A 17,767-nucleotide genomic window follows, 5' to 3' on the forward strand; every position below is an offset into this window, starting at 1 on the left:
CTCAGTTGAACTTCCTTTGAGTCTTGAGCGTCAGTTGGCTCCTTCTCAACTTCGACGAAACTGGGCTCTACAGTCTTCTCGCTCCTCAATGTTAACACTTTACAATGGTCCTTCCTTGGATTCCTCGGATTCTTTGTATCACTAGGTAAAGCACCTTGTGGTTGGTTTCTGAATTCAGTTGCAAGATGGCCCACTTGATTCTCCAAATTCCTTAGAGAGGAATCATTTTCCCCATGTATGCCTTCAATAGATTCTCTAGGCTATTGGACGATTCAGCTTGGGTTGGTTTCTAAGCTTGTTGGGAAAAACAAGGTGGCTGGGTCGATCTAGGTTAGACATAATTGTTATTGGTTCTTGACCCTTGGTTACTCCCGGAAAAATTTGGGTGTTGTCGCCATGATGGGTTATAGAAATTGGATTGCAACCCTTTCCTTCCTCGATTTTGGTTCTAGTTACCCATGTAATACACAGATTTTGGGTTCGATAGACATTCTTCTAACAAATGTCGTTCCCCACAATAAACACAGGCTACATTTTCAAATTGATTCAATGGTTGTGCTGTAAAACTATTACACCCATTAGTAGTAAGATTTTTGAACATTGAGGATATTGATGATACTTGAGATGCGAGTAAAGTAAGAGCGTCTACTTCATATATTCCAGTGACTCGTCTGCCTGACACTACTTGAGTGGTTGGCTATTGATAATTTTTACTTGTAATCCTCTCAATGATTTCATAAGCCTCATTATAAGACTTAGAAAGGAGAGCACCATTAGTAAAAACGTCCACTACCATTCTCGTGTGAGCATTGAGACCACTATAAAATGTCTCAAGCTGTATGCAATGTGGGATTTCGTGATGAGGGCACTTCTGTAATAATTCTTTTTACCTTTCCCATGCCTTATACAATGACTCATCATCCATTTGTTGGAAAGCACTGATCTCGTTCCTCGACTTAGCATACTTACTAGGCGGGAAATATTTCATAAGAAATTTTTCTGCTAACTCTTGCCATGTTGAAATTGAGTTTGTGGTAATGAGTTCAACCAAGCTCGAGCTCTGTCCCTTAGTCAATATGGGAACAGCTTCAATCGTAATGTATCTTTGGGTACTCTGGCTAACTTGAAAGAATCGATCACCTCCATAAACAGTCTTAAGTGTAGGTGAGGATCTTCGGTAGGCATTCCACTGAATTGGCCCACTATCTGAAGCATCTGGAACATGACTAGCTTCAAATCAAACTGTTGTAACTCAATTTCAGATCTCCTAATACCCAGACTAAGATCATGAAATACTGGCACGACATACTGTCTCAAAGCTCTATCCCTATCATCAACAATAAGGATAGGATTTTGAGCAAGGTTTGCTCCGTTTCCTTGATTCAGATTTTTGAAGTTCATCTCTTCAATCCTTCTCTGACTTGCTTCTCTTCTTCGCTGTCGACAAGTTTGTTCAATCTCAAGGTCTACAGGGAGTAAATTGATGATTCGATCAATACCCATAAACACCTGAAATAATCATAGAGAAATTAACTAAGTTAAAATTTGAACAGAACAATAAACCAAAATGAAAAACTACCAACTTCACAAATTATGATTTTTTTTAAAATACGGTCCCCGACAAAGGTGCCAAAAACTCAGAACGACGGAAATGTGCAAGTGTACACAATCGCAACAAGTAATAAAGTGACAAGTAAAAGTCGACTTATCGTACCCACAGGAACTGTGAAAAGAATTATTTATGAATGCTATTTAAAACACTTTGGTGAAGAAAAATATTTTGTTTGAAGAGGGTGATTAAAAACTAAGATTTTAAACTATGTAAACTAAATAAATAAATCTCAAATGCACGATTTCAAAATACGATTTTAATCGAGATGGCATAATTGTGTTAGATTAATTACATTTCTTAACTTAGAATTATTAAACTCATGTTTATATTGTTACGAATAAGTTCACGGCAACTCGGTAATTTGCTAACTTATGAACATACTCACCTACCAAAATCCATTTATCTCTTGACTATATCCCTATGTCAATTCAACCGATTAAACAAATCTTAATAGGCAAATATGTTATCGCACATACATACTTATTAAATCGAAATAATCTCTTGTACATATCCCTATGTCAATTCAAACAATTAACTCAATTTAATAAGCACATAAAAGACTATGTGAGGTAAGAAAGTATTCGTACCTTGAAACAGTTTAATCACATTAATCTTACAAGTTATGCAAGGCAAATGTATCGTCAGATACCGTTGCAAATCTAATCCTCAGCTACCTTAGATGATTAGACATGCACTAATTAAGTACTGTGTCCATTAATTACAATTTCATTCCATTTAAATAATTAATTCATTAGTTACCTAACAATTGTAATGCAAGAATAACTTAGTCATGATTTTACTTAATCAAGTATCTTACCGAGGCCTAAACAACATAAACACAATTTCAATAATTTTAACAAATGAAATGCAATCAGCCTAACATGAATTAAAGTCAAGATAAATTGATTAAATTAACCATTCCAACAACATAAATATTCGTAGATATGTTCAGCATAACAACAACAAAAATTAAATAAATAGGGAACAGGAATCAAATCCGGTGTTTTTTCGTGGCTTGACTAGTTCCTCCATTCTTCCTTCTCCGTTGTCCTTGTCAACCAAGGCTGTTATGAACAATTAATTGCTGCTCCAAATAGCTGATGAATGCCCCTTTCCCAAGAGGAGAAATCGACAAGAGAGCAAGGGAATTTAGGAATGGAAAAGAAGAGAGAAAGTGGAGAGAAGAGAGAAAAGATGTGAATACTTGAGGTGTGTTTTTAAAATGACCAACCTAAGGGGGTTTTTATAGCTAAGGAGGGCTGCTAAAAATAGCTAAAATTATCAGCCAAAGATCCCTCCCTTGGCCGGGCACAGATATGGCAAAGTTGATAGTTTTAACTTTGCTAATTTTGGCTTGGGGCAAATCTATAAAGCCACTAATTGTGGAGGGGTTTGAATGCAACATGAACAAGTCTTCAAGGGCCTCTTTGCAAGCTTAAATAATCAGCTAGTAAGCTGATTTGAGTCAACTCTTGGGACGATTTTTGGGCTTTCCATTTCTTGGTCGGTTTGGTTCACTCGGTTCCGTTCAACTAGACCACTTTTTCATAATTAATTAATAAGAATTTATTAACCCAAATTTATTTGGATATAAATTAAAATTAATTATATTATGAATTAATACATATAAATTTGGACTGTCTTAGGCTGAAATTTAGTTTGCCTCGATACTTCAAATTGCTTCTCGATTTTGTACTTCTAGTAGTGTCTACCGAGCCATATTTCGCCTTTTGTGGAAATTTGTTGAAAATAACCAAAATTCATCAAAATTAATTATAAAATTAACTAAAATTCAACATGTTCATATTTTAAGTGCACTTTAATTTTTTGTAAAAATTAATTATTTTTTTGACAAGAATTTTATCGAAACTATATGATTTTAAGTTAAAAAGGGTATGTAAAAATGTGTAAATTTTCATGTTTCCAAGTGTCGACTAAAGAACGGAGCATGATTTAGGTGTGGTTCCTTCGACCACTATCTTAAAGATTGACTAGAGAAATTTGAGAAAGAGAAAGTTCAGACTACGAGGCCAAACAATACTGCTCCGAGAGGTAGACCACCTCGTAATCCCGAAAATGTGAATGGTAGTCGTGGAGTAACAAAAGGCTATGCCGTAAGGTCCAAAGAACGAGCACCAACTAAGGCTTATACTATTCACGTACGAGAGGTGCTTCTGCTCCAGATGTTATTATCGGTACTTTCTCTATTTTTAATACTGATATTACTGCTTTGATTGATCCAATATCAACCCATTCGTATGTTTGCACAAATTTAGTATCTAGTAAAAATATACCTATTGAGTCCACTAAATTCGTGGTTAAAGTATCAAACCCCCTAGGTCAGTATACGCTAGTTGATAAAGTTTGCAAGAGTTGTCCTTTGATGCCTCGGGGTTACAATTTTTCAGCTGATTTGATGCTATTGTCGTTTGATGAATTTGACGTGATTTTGGGCATGGATTGACTAACTCTACATGACACTATTGTAAACTGTAGATGAAAGCTTATTGTATTGAAATGTTAGAACAGTGAGACACTTTGTGTTGAATCAGATAGTGTGAGTGGGTTACCTGTTGTTATATCAACTATGTCAGTGCAGAAATATGTGAAAAAAGGTTCCAATGCTTACCTTGCTTATGTATTGGATACTAAAGTTTTTGAATCGAAGCTTGAACCAATGTCAGTAGTTTGTTAGTATCCTGATGTGTTTCCAGATTAGTTACATGGATTACCGCCGATAAGAGAGGTTGAGTTTACTATTGAACTAGTACCGGGGGCATCAACGATATTGATAGCACCTTAAAGAATGGCTCCTACTGAATTGAAAGGGTTGAAAGCACAACTGCATGAATTGATAGATAGGGGGTTTGCTCGACCCAGTTTCTCACCTTAGGGTGCAACAGTTCTGTTCGTTAAGAAAAATGATAGATTGATGAGATTGTGTATTTATTACTGTTAGCTGAACAAAGTTACAATCAAGATAAAATATCCACTACCTCGAATTGACAGTCTGTTTGATCAGTTGAAAGTTGAAACAGTATCTTCAAAGATTGATATTCATTCTGGCTACTATCAACTACGGGTTAAAGATTCAAATGTGCCAAAAATTGCATTCAGAACTAGGTACGGACACTATGAATTTCTTGTGATGACATTTGGTTTAACTAATGCACCTACAGTATTTATGAGTTTGATGAATAGAATCTGTAGACCGTATTTAGACAGATTTATCATGGTTTTTATTGATGATATTTTGATATATTCACGAGACGAGTCTGAGCATGGCGAGCATTTGAGAATTGTGTTGCAAACCCTACGAGATAAAAAAATGTTTACAAAATTTATAAAATGTGAGTTTTGGCTCCAAGAAGTCAGTTTTCAAGGACATATAGTATTCACCGAAGGCATCAGAGTTTATCCGAGTAAACTTTCAGCAGTTGTTGATTGGAAACCACCAAAAAATGTATTCGAGGTTAGAAGTTGTCTGGGATTACCTGGTTATTATTGAAGATTCATCAAAGGGTTTTCGATGATAGCTACATCGGTGACGCAACTATTACAAAAATATGTGATATTTAAATGGTTCAAAAAATTTCAGCAAGGTTTTAATCAGTTGAAAGCACTGTTGATTGAGGCACCAATTTTGGTTCAACCTGAATCGGGTAAAGAATTTGTGATTTATACTGATGCATCTTTAAATGGTTTAGTTTGTGTTTTGATGCAAGAAGACAAAGTAATAGCTTATGCTTTTAGATAGTTAAAGTCACACAAAAAGAATTACCCAACACATGATTTAGAGTTGGCAGCTATTGTGTTTGCATTGAAAATTTGGCGACACCATTTGTTCGGTGAAAAAAGTCTATATTTACCAATCATAAGAGTTTGAAATATCTAATGTCGCAAAAATACTTGAATCTGAGACAGTACAGATGGCTCAAACTGTTAAATGACAATAAGTTGATCATTAATTATCATCAAGGAAAAGTGAATGTAGTTGCTGATGCTCTGAGTAGAAAGTCTTTATTTGCTCTGCAAGCGATGAATACGCAATTGGAAATACCTGATGATGGTTTGATCTTTGCCGAGTTGAAAGTTAGACTGGTGTTTTGACAGCAGATCTACGAAGCTCAGAGGTGTGATGATAAGTTGTTAGCTAAACGACCACAGAGTGAGTCGACTTCTGATTTAGGGTTTCATATTGGACTCGATGATTGTTTATTATTCAAAGGTAGAATTTGTGTGCCGAAGAATCCAGAACTCATTCGGAGGATCCTACACGAAACTCATAATAGTAGCGTATTTGTTCATCTAGAAAGTAATAAGATGTATAGCGATTTGAAACAGATGTATTGGTGGCCAGGAATGAAACGTGAGATCTCTGACTTTGTATCGAGATGTCTGATATGTCAGCAAGTTAAAGTTGAATATCAGGTACCTTTTGGATTATTGCAGCCAGTGATGATACCGGAGTGGAAATGGGATCGAGTTACTATGGACTTCGTATTGGGTTTACCCCTATCTCCGAGAAGGAAAGATTCTATTTGAGTTATCATTGTTTGTTTGACAAAGTCTGCATGTTTTATTTTGATACGTACAAATTTCTTCCTTGACAGGTTAGCTGAGTTGTATATTTCTGGGATTGTCTGGTTACATGGGGTGTCAGTTTCCATTATTTTGGATAGAGATCCGAGGTTTACATCTCAATTTTGGAAAAAGTTAAAGGAAGCTCTAGGTACGTGGTTGCATTTTAGCATTGCATTTCATCCTTAGTCTAATGGTCAATCTAAGTGAATAATTTAGATTCTTGAGGATATGTTTGTTTGTTGTATATTAGAGTTCGAAGGCAACTAGGAGAAGTATCTACCATTGGTTGAATTTGCATATAACAATAGTTTTTAGTTGAGCATAAAGATGACACTGTATGATGCTTTGTATGGTTGTAAATGTCAAACTCTATTATACTGGACTGAACTTAGTGAGAAAAAGATACACGGGGTTGATTTGATTTGTGAGACTGAAGAAAAACTAAAAGTGATCCGAGATAGTTTGAAAGTAGCTTTAGATTGTTAGCAATCATATGCAGATATTAATTGTAAAGACATAGAATTTTAAGTCGGTGACATATTACTTTTGAAAGTATCACCCTGGAAGAAAGTCCTTCAGTTTGGTCGTAAAAGAAAGCTAAGTTCGTGACTTATCGGGCAGTATGAGATTATTGAAAGAATTAGGCCTATTGCGTATCGATTAGCTTTACCTTCAGAATTAGAAAAGATTCATAATGTCGTTCATGTGTCTATGTTACAAAGTTATCGATCTGACCCTTCACATGTTATCTCCCCGACAAATGTCGAGATTCAGCCTGATATGTCATACAGTGAGGAACCAATCAAGATTCTTGCATGAGAGGTGAAAGAATTAAGAAACAAGAACATAGCTTTAGTAAAAGTACTCTGGAAAACACACAAAATAGACAAAGCCATTTGTAAACCTAAGGAAGCTACGAGAAAGCAATATCTGAACCTCTTTTCGGGGATGAAAATATTTTTAAGGGGAATTGTAATAGCCCTTTTTTAGTGAAATCAAAATAGTGGTTTTGGGATCACAAATCTGAAGTCAAAAATTTTATTTTATTATTATTTTATTTCCTACAGCATGATAGTAATATCGTGTAAAAATTTTGTTAAGAAATTTTACCGTTTATAAGCTCAATTCGATAAAAAGAACTAAATTGCGTAATGTGCAACACTTGAGTTCTAGTAGCTAAAGGTATTAAATAGCTATATAAACTTAAAGTATGAGTCCTTATATGATAATTAAACCATTAATGGTGTTAGGGGATGAACATGGTTTGCCATTAATGAAATTTTGATTAGTTTTTAAGGTTATTTTGGTAATTAGTAAATAATGTTAAAATTAAATAAAACAAAATGACAATGCTTTCATCTTTTACTTCCATCTTCAACTGATTTTTCTAAGGAAGCCATAGCTAGGGTTTGACCAAAGTCCTTTTGCTCATATGTAAGTGATTGTTGTCCCGTTTTTAATTATTTCTATGTTTTTGGGTTTGTTGTAGCTTAATCTAGCTAGCCCGGGGACTAATTTGTGTTAATTCATGTAATTAAATTGTGTATATCTTTTTTTTTGAATGAAATATACTTGTGTTATGAATTGATATACGTAAATACCGATTACATATCCAACGAAGTTCAACAATTATCGAGTCCCGTTTGAACCTTAAGAATTTGTAGGATACAAATAACATGTCAATAGGGTTTACATGATTTGGGTGCTGGTCCAGAATGTCCTATCGTTGGATGAGGTCTGGCATGTTTTGCGGATACTCCACAACTTGTGTGAGCAACATCGTGTAGCTACGTTTCGACCTATAGCTCATGTGAGCAGGCCCATATCCACAACTTATGTAAGCATTCTAATTCACAGCTGGTGTGAGCATACATTTACAGGATTTGACAGATTACAGTTCTATGATTTAGTACACTATGTGTGAGCTATCTTGAGTATCCGATGGTATTCTAAATGGTTCATCAGGCACTACTCTGATATACAATAGTGAGAGCTCGATACGAACTAATACAAGGACATATGTGAATTACATTGAATTAGTGCTACATGGCATATTAAGAATTGAAATGGATGATTACATAGCCTATGTTATATGATCAAATAGCTAACATGTTTGGTCTACATGTTTAGGCTTTGGCCAAGTGCAGTTGGATTATGCCATGTTATCTTACCTATTATGTATTGAAATGATAAGTTATGTTTTATGTTATATGAACTTACTAAGCTTATATGCTTACTCGGTGTTATTTTCCGTGTCTTATAGTGAATCGGAAGCTCGTTCAGGTTAGAAGCTTGTCGGAGTTATATCACACTATTCATCGGCTCTATCAGTTTTTTAAATGTTTTAATTTTGGTTATAATGGCATGTATAGGTATTTTTGCTAATGTTGGCCAATATGTTTGATTGCTGAAATGGTCACTTCGTTTGGCTTGAGTTATAGTATTTTGGTGTTTAAATGAATTTGGTTTTGGTATGCAAATATTGGCCTTAATATGGATAATGTTTGGCTTGATATGCTTGAATTATAGATGATGAAATTATAGTTTGAATAAGCATATAATATATGGCCTGTAACTTGATGGAAATGTTTTGAATTGGCACTTTGATTTGACTGACTTATATGACTATTGATGTTAGTGGTTGAATTGTATGTTTGGTACCAAACCGTAAGTAAATTTTATGGTATGTATTGATGCAAATATTGTTGGAAGTTAATTGATTATTTTGGCTAAATTCAATTCATAGCTTTACATGTTTTCATGTTATCAATTGAGGTGCCTTTTGGCATATTGGTTGTATGTTATTATAGCTTATGTTTATAGCTTGAATAAGTGCGATTTTGGTGCCTTCTTATGGATTGTATATATGTGCATTTTTGGTTGTAGGAACATACCAAGATGGGTGAGAAAATGGCTTGTAAAATGGCCTATTTTCGTCCAAACAGGCAAAGACACGGGCGCGTGTCTCAACCGTGTGTGACACACGACCAAGCAACACGGTCGTGTGTCCCTTGTTGTTTTCAAAGGGTTACAAGTCAGGCTGTTACATGGCCTAGCATACGTCTTGGCAAACGGGCATGTGGCTTGTTCGTGTGAGCCAAGTTAGTGAGTTACATGGGTACGAACATGGGTTGGGACACGGTTGTCTGTCCCTACTTCGAATGTCCACACAACTTGTGACACAGGCGTGTCTTTTGGCAGTGTGAGTCACATGGCCTAGCCACACGTCCGTATGACCCCATCAATGTTGAAAATTTTCACTATTTTCTGAATAATTCTCTGAGTTCCTGATTTAGTCTCGACAAGTTTCTAATGCGTATTTAGGGCTCGAGGGCTTGTATGAGGGGCAATATGTATGATTTGGATTGATTTTAATATTAATATTGATATGATTTGAAATGTTTGAAATTTATGTTTGTTTGATTTGAAAACTCTGGTAATGCTTGTAACCCTGTTCTGGCGATGGATACAGGTTAGGGGTGTTACAATAACCACTACCATTTTCTTTCCACCATCGTGAGTTTTTGCACCATCACCTCCACCTAACATTCCTTCTTTTTTTCCTTTCGATTTCCCATCCCCTCTTCCATTGTGCGCCACCGTAAACACCGTGGGTCACCTTCTCCTCCATCGATTTTCTTCTCTTCCATTTTTTCTTCTCTCTTTCAATTAAAAGTGACTGAACCCTCCTCCCTACTTGTATTTTGCACCACCACCGAACAACCGTACCCCCATAGCCAAACTACCGCCCAGTCATCGTTGTTATCGTTGTCGTCAGACTACTATCACCGCTGCTACCGGTGATCGATTTCTTCCTCTCTTTTTTCTCTTTTTCTTAATGATTATCCTAATGACTAAAACAAATATTTTCTTTTCTTTTATTTGATTATTTTAGATTATCCAACAACCGATTTCGTTCCATTTTTGTTCCTTCGATCATCTCGTAACGAAATAAGTGATCGGTTAACAATCCTTCAAAAAACCAATAGTGAAACATCACAAGAGTGATAAATTCAAGTATTTGAATTGAGGATTTGTGATCAAGACTAGACCTAAATGAAACTTCTACAAAGGAGTAAGTGGTTTGGATCTACATTAAGGTCTGGGATTTAACTCTCGTTTCAAGTGAAGTTTAATATTACTATTTAATTAAAATGTTATTTAACTAGTTAACGTTTAAGTACCTTACATACTCATGGGGAGTTGAAAAACTTAATCGAAGAGGAAACCAAGTAAGTGACCTACACTATTAATTGTTGTGAAAATATATGATTTGTGATATGTCATGTATTTAATGTTGATCTCAACTCTATATTATGTAATTTATGGATAGATTGATATGTGATGATCTAAACATGTGATATATGTGTATGTGTATATGTATGTTAGGATTCATGTTTTAATATAAATATGTATATTAAAGAATGCTAAAGTGAAAACTATGTGATATGTGAAAATGTAAGCATGATACATGCATGTGTAAAAATCAAGAAATATGAGTTATGACCATAAAAATTTGTGAAAAATGTCAAAAGTGAAACATATGTGTTTAAATGGCCATCTTACATGCATGGGGTGGGATTGTGAAAGGAAGAAGTTATGCGGCAGTTTAAAATCAGTTATGTGGCTGTTATTGGCAAGTATGTGGTGGTCTATCCACGATGTGCTATGTGACCATTCATCGGTATCTCTGTGGTGGCTTGTCCACAAACTAGTGTGTTATTGGATGGATGAGTTCTAGGGAACTCTATATTGGTGTGTAGCGGAGATTAGTAAGAAATCTTATATTTGTGCATTTTTCTTAAGCATGTCATGTTTGATTCAATAAATGAGATAATATGCTAATTTTTTGAAAAATGCCTTGTGATATTTTGATGTGTATGTTTTAAAATAAGCGCTTGTTTTGATCTCACACTGAGCCTTTTAAAGCTCACCTATGGTATTCATGTTTCTCAAGTAATCCTTATACTTAAGTCTCGAATTTGGATCTTCGAAGGGGATCTCGGTATAATATGTTTTTGTGATTAAGGATTTTGTATGGTTTGGTGTTTTTATGGACTGGTTGGAACTTCTTTTGGACTTTTACTATGGACTTTAAATTGGGTTTGTTTAAATGGTTTTGAGACTTTAAATTTTATATTATGAACTATGGTAAGAGACACTATTTTGATATAATACGGTATTATGCATGAATTATTTTTATGTGATTTCTAAAATGATCAAAGAAATGTTTTAATGATTATTAGTCGTTGCAAATATGTGTTTTAAAAATAACTTTACATTTAAAATAATTTTTAATTATAAATGAACACATAACTCTATAACGAAAAGTACAAGATGTTTTACAAAATGAAATGTTTTCCAAAGGTAAGTGAATTTTCTATTAAGAACCATTTTAGCCATCTTCAAGGCCCATGTAATAGCTTAGATTGGACCATAATGTCTAGGCGCAATTGTAGGGGTTATATTTACTGGTATCAGAGCTCGATTCAAAACTCAAACTTTGGGTATAAATGTTTTCTAAAAATTTCATGCATAAAAAATCAGTATTTTGAAGAAAAAAAGAGCTACATGTGATTTTGTTACAAAGAAATCCGAATGAGACCTACCAAAGACCAATCTAGGGTAAGTGTTCTTTAGATATGAAACTATAGACTTTGAAACTATAAAATTGTGAAAACTATAGATTGTGAGACTATAAGAAACTGTAGAAAAATTTTAACTGAGACAAACTTTAGATTGTGAGAATCACAAATGGTGAAACTTGTATGAAAGCGATAAAATGAAAATTTCGATTGAAAATAATATTCAAGTGATAACGATAAAAACTTATGTCTTTTGACAGTAAAAATTTTTAAAATAAGTACTCTCGATGTTAGAACTAGGTGAATGAGAGCACATGGGGAATCGAGACAAGGAACCTAAATCAACTTATCCACGTCTCGGGTGTGAACCCTTGAACCTATTACAGAGAATATGTAACGAGCATCCACTATTGACGAGAGTCAGCAAGAGCCTTCGAGCTAGGCTGTATCGCATGCCATGTTACGCCTTTTAGAACGAGTGGCGAGTGCCCAATTTGGTGTTAACAATCATGGCACTATTACTGAGAGGCTCCGATTGAGTAAGGCTGAACTGTTTAAGGGCATTGCTAGGATGACCCCTACTATAGGCGACTATCGATTAGAGGCTACAAAGAGGATTCTTGACGATATGGAGTGCACTCATAAACAAAAACTTATGGGGACTGTGTAATTACAACGTGATGAGGCCTACCGCTGGTGGCAAGCTATTGTGAGAAGCACCCAAGCTAACCGCTTAACATGGGATTACTTTCTGGAGGCATTCTAGAAGAAATATGTTGGAGTTAGATATGTGGAGGCCAGGAGCCTTAGTGGAGGCCAGGAGCCTTGAGTTTATTGAGCTGAGGCAAGGTAATATGTTTGTGGCCAACTACGAGGGTAAGTTCTTAAGGCTCAGTCGCTATGCTCCAAGAATGGTAGTTGATGAGCAAGATAAGTGTGCCCGATTTGAATTTGGGTTTAGATCTTATTTCATGATACAAGTGGCTCCATTGCAAAAGAGTCTTCGAAGCTTTGGTAGAGAAGACCATGATCTGTTCGGAGGTTAGATGCATTACGCGCGAGCGGAAGGAGCAAGTTAGAGCTTCAACTAAGAGAGATTCTGGTCCTAGTTGATAGGCTCAACATCCAATTAAGCGAGCCAAAGATGATCGACCCTGCCACAATTTTGTTGTAGTAGTGGATAGGATTTAGAATTATGCCACCTATGGCAAGAGACATCTAGGTGTGTGTTGGAGAGGCATGGGCGCATGCCTAAAATGTGGGTCACTGGACCATAACATTCAAGAATGTCTTCTGTTGAATGCGCAAGTACCAGCACAAGGCCAGAATCGTGCACCAAATCAGAGAGCTAGTTAGCAGTCACAGCGAGCTTAAGGACAGAATAGAGGAGGAGATACAGGTCAGAGACAACGAGCACCAGTTCAAGGTGCTAATAAAGTTGATACGAGGCAGCCATCACTTGTGTATGTGGCCAAGCACTGAAATTATCATGATGCGACTGATGTGATAGCATGTACCTTTACTATTAATGACATTCCTTATTTTGCATTGATAGATAGTGGTTCTACTCATTCGTATGTATCTTGTATGATGGCTGAGAAACTGGGTATTCGAGTAGAGGAAACAGTTAGTGATGTGACAGTACTTAGTCCCTTAGGTCAATTTGTACAAGTGAATAAAATCTATACGCAATGCCCAGGTCAAGTACAAGGTGAGGTGTTTCGTGCTGACCTTATAGAACTACCCTTTGGAGAATTCGATCTCATATTGGGAATGGATTAGTTGAGCGAGCATTGAATCATCTTAGACTGTGACACTAAATGAATTACTTTGAGGACTACTCCTGGAAATGAGATTATTGTGATTAGAGAGTGTCAGAATTATCTTACAAATGTGATTTCTTCCTTAGTAGTAGAGAAGTTGGTTTGTAGGAGGTTTGTGGAAGGATTTTTCCTGATTGCGGCTCCAATGGCTAAACTATTGAGCAAGACTACACCGTTTAAGTGGACCGATGAGCAACAAGCTAGTTTTGAGAAACTTAAGGCAGCTTTAACTCAAGCACCAGTGTTGATTCAACTTGAGTCTAGGAAAGATTACGTGGTCAATAGTGATGCATCCCATTCTGGTCTTGGATCCGTGCTGATGCAAGACGAGAAAATGGTAGCATATGCTTCGAGGCAACTCAAGCCAGATGAGAGTAACTATCCAGCACATGATTTGGAATTGGTCGTTATGGTATTCGCACTTAAGATTTGGAGGCACTATCTTTATGAGGACAGATGTGTCATCAATACAGATCATAAAAGTCTTAAGTATCTACTCGCCCAAAAGAAGTTGAACTTAAGATAGAGGTGTTGGATCGAGCCTTTGAAAGATTATTACTGTACCATCGGATACCATTCGGGTAAGGCTAATGTTGTGGCAGATGCATTGAGTAGGAAGTCTATGTCAGTGTTGAGCGCAATGTTAGTTAAGTTTAGTTTATCTGATAATTGTGGTTTGCTTGCAGAGTTGCAAGCACGACCAAATTTGATTGAGGAGATTAAACAAAAGCATATTTCAGATTCGTCATTAGAGCCCCTTGTAAAGCTTGTTAAGGAGGGTAAAACTTCAGATTTTGCTTATAATTCTGATGGAATTTTTTATTATTGTGAAAGATTCTGTGTGTCTTTTGATTTGAGGTTGAAGCAATCTATACTTCAGGAAGCGCATAGTAGTTCCTATGCTATGCATCCTAAAGGTAGTAAGATGTATAGAGATCTTCAGGAGTAGTATTGGTAGCTGAGATTAAAACATGATGTTACAGACTTTGTGGCTAGATGCTTGACGTGCTGACAAGTCAAGGCTGAACACCAATTTCCTTTGGGTTTGCTCCAGCCTATTCAAGTTCCTCAGTGGAAGTGGGAGAGTATCACCATGGATTTTGTTAGTGGATTGTCGTTAACATTGTCCAAGAAAGATTCTATTTGGGTGATTGTGGATCGATTGATGAAATCCGTCCATTTTGTGTGCCAATTATTCTTTGAAGAAGTTGGTAAGGTTGTACATTGCTCAGATTGTAAGACTTCATGGAGTACCATTGTCTATCATTTCTGATAGAGATCATCACTTTACATCACGATTTTGGCACAATATTGAATTTCAGTACTCCTTATCATCCACAGTCTGATAGGCAATCTGATAGGGTTATTCAGATTCTCGAATATATGTTATGAGGTTGTGTAATAAAATTTTGAGGTAATTGGGAAGAGCATTTATCGCTTGTAGAATTTGCTTATAATAATAGTTTTCAGTTGAGCATTCAGCTGGCTCCGTATGAGGCACTGTATGGGCACAAGTGTAGGACACCTTTGTGTTGGACAGATTTGGGAGAAAAAAAGTTGCATCAGATTGATAGAAGCCCTACTTTGACTTGAAGAGGAGGGACATTGAGTATAATATGGGTGATGCAGTTTTCCTTAAGGTTTCACCCTGGAGGAAGGTATTGAGATTTGGTCGTAAGAGGAAATTGAATCCAAGATTCATTGGACCTTACCACATCCTTAAGAGGATTGGACCAGTGGCTTACTAATTGGTGTTACCTCTAGAGTTGGATCGTATTCACAATGTGTTTCATGTGTCCATGTTGCGACGTTATCAATCCGAACCTTCTCATGTGATTCTAGTAGAGGATATTGAGGTCAGTTATGATTTAACATTTGAGGAGGAATTGGTGCAGATCATTGATCATGATGTTAAAGTTTTAAGAAGGAAGTAAGTTCTTCTTGTGAAAGTGTTGTGGAGAAATAATGATTCGAGTGAGGCAACTTGGGAACCTGAAGATGTGATGTGACAACAATATCCTCACCTATTTCCTTCAGGTAATTTCGAGGACAAAATTTCTTTTAAGAAGAGAAGAGTTGTCACATCCCATTTTCTTAATTAATTTAATTTGGTAAAAAGGGAGAATTTGCTAGCTCTTCTGTCTTAAAATTATTCACACATTATTGAAAACAAGTGTTGTGGCTTAGTGGTAGGAAACTCCTTAGCTATCTTTGAGGTCTCTAGTTTGAACCCCTTTTTGAACATATTTTTTATTTAATATTTGCACATTTTTAGCATGTGCTAATGTAGCAACCCATTTTTCAATGGTGCTAGAAACAGTGGTTTCGCCACAAATTCGGCAAGCGAGCCTGTAAATATTATTATTAAATATTTACAAGTCAATTATAGTATTAAAATAAACTTTGAATTGGGAAATTATGTTATTTGAATGAATAATTAGGTTCAAGTGGTATAACCCTAAAGTCAAGTGGTTTTAGAAAATGAGGTATTGAAACCTCGTTTCTATAAACCGAGCAATAAATATTTACGGAATGTTATTAAGGTCGTATTAAAATTTGGTTAATAAATGTTATTGTTTATATAGTTAATTAATTAAAAAGGACGAAATACTAAAAGGATGCAAAAGTCAATTGCTATTAGCTTAATTGTATTAATTGGCTAAAGAACCATAAGTTAAGGGTTTTAAAAGGTAAATATACCTTGTTTATATTAGTGGACAAATACGGATAGATTTTATTGAAATTTAAATGGTTTAAAAAGGTTAATACGATAAATTGCTAAATAAGTAAAATTAAAATAAAAGATGAAACCTATCATCATCTTTTTCATTTTTTAATTTCTTTCTTTGTCTAACCGAACACTTCATGGAAGCTAAGCTAAGCTAAGTTTCGGCCAAAGCTATTTCTTCATGCGTGGTTGGTAATTTTTACCCGTTTTTTCATGAAATTGATGCTTTTGATATCGTATTAGCTTAATCTGGCTAACCCAGGGCTCAATTTGTTAAATATTTAAGTGAATATAATTTTACCATGGATGAATTTGTGATGTTTTTAGAATTTTATGATAGATTATTAAGCTTGGTTGTTGAATATAAGTATTTTGTTAAGTAAATTTTGATGATTTTCAAGTTTAGGGACTGATTTATTAAAATTGTAAAATTCAAGGAAAATATTGTAAATTATGGATAAATATGGGCTCTTTAAGATTGGTTAAAAATTTGCTAGCATGATTTATGATTAAAACTGATGAAATTGCATGTTTCGAGTTTAGGGGCTAAATTGTAAAAAGAGTAAACTTTGAGGGTAATTTTGTAAATTTTCATTATTATGGGTTATAAGCTAAATTAATTATTTTAAATGCTGGAATGGGATTAATTGAATAAAAATGGTTAATTTGCACGTGTTGGGCTTAAGGACTAAATTGTATAAAAGTAAAATGTTGGGGCCAATTTTGCAAAATGTCAAAAAAAGACTTAATTGCATAAGATGAATTGATTTTTTTGTTAGAATTAGTGAATTGAATGGAATTATTAATTTAGATGAAGAACTAGTGGAAAATCAAGGAAAAGAGAAAATCACCAAATAGCCCCTATACTTAGTCATTGCTGCAATTTAGTCATGTAAGTTCGTATGAACTGTAATCATTGTAATGTTAATTAAATTAAATGTTTACTATCTTGTTTTTAATGTAAATGAACTAATATATATGTGAATGTATCCACATTATGACGAATTGACGAATATCGAGTCCCAGTTGAACCTTAAGAATTCTTAGGATACAAATGACATGTTATTAGGGATTTCATGTTTCGGGTGCTGGTCTTGAATGTCCTACCGATGGCTAAGGTCCTACTTTTGTTGTAGATACTCTACGGCTCGTGTGAGCAGCATCGTGTAGCTTACATTCCAACCCACAACTAGTGTGAGTAGGCCCATTTCACAGCTCGTGTGATCAATGATATAAAGGAAAGGTTACGGTTATATATAAAGACACACTATGTGTGAGCTTTATCGAGTATCTGATGTAACTCTAGAGGGGTTCAACGGGTAAGAAAAGGAATAGAATCGTAGGTGACTTATTGGAAAGGTTCATAACTATAGGAAAAGATTGATGCTTATGTAATGTATCTTATGAAATCTATTTATATTATAAATGAGTTTAT

At 35.3% G+C, this 17,767-nt stretch overlaps 1 non-coding gene across 1 annotated transcript; it reads left to right on the forward strand.

Moving 5' to 3' along the window:
• Positions 1 to 851: 851 nt before the first annotated feature.
• LOC121215785 (small nucleolar RNA R71) lies at positions 852 to 958 on the forward strand. The gene has a single exon (XR_005911759.1). It is a non-coding gene; the product is annotated as a small nucleolar RNA R71 (small nucleolar RNA).
• Positions 959 to 17,767: the final 16,809 nt, after the last annotated feature.

This window comes from Gossypium hirsutum, chromosome D03, assembly GCF_007990345.1.
Source record: "Gossypium hirsutum isolate 1008001.06 chromosome D03, Gossypium_hirsutum_v2.1, whole genome shotgun sequence".
NCBI classification, from domain to species: domain Eukaryota; kingdom Viridiplantae; phylum Streptophyta; class Magnoliopsida; order Malvales; family Malvaceae; genus Gossypium; species Gossypium hirsutum.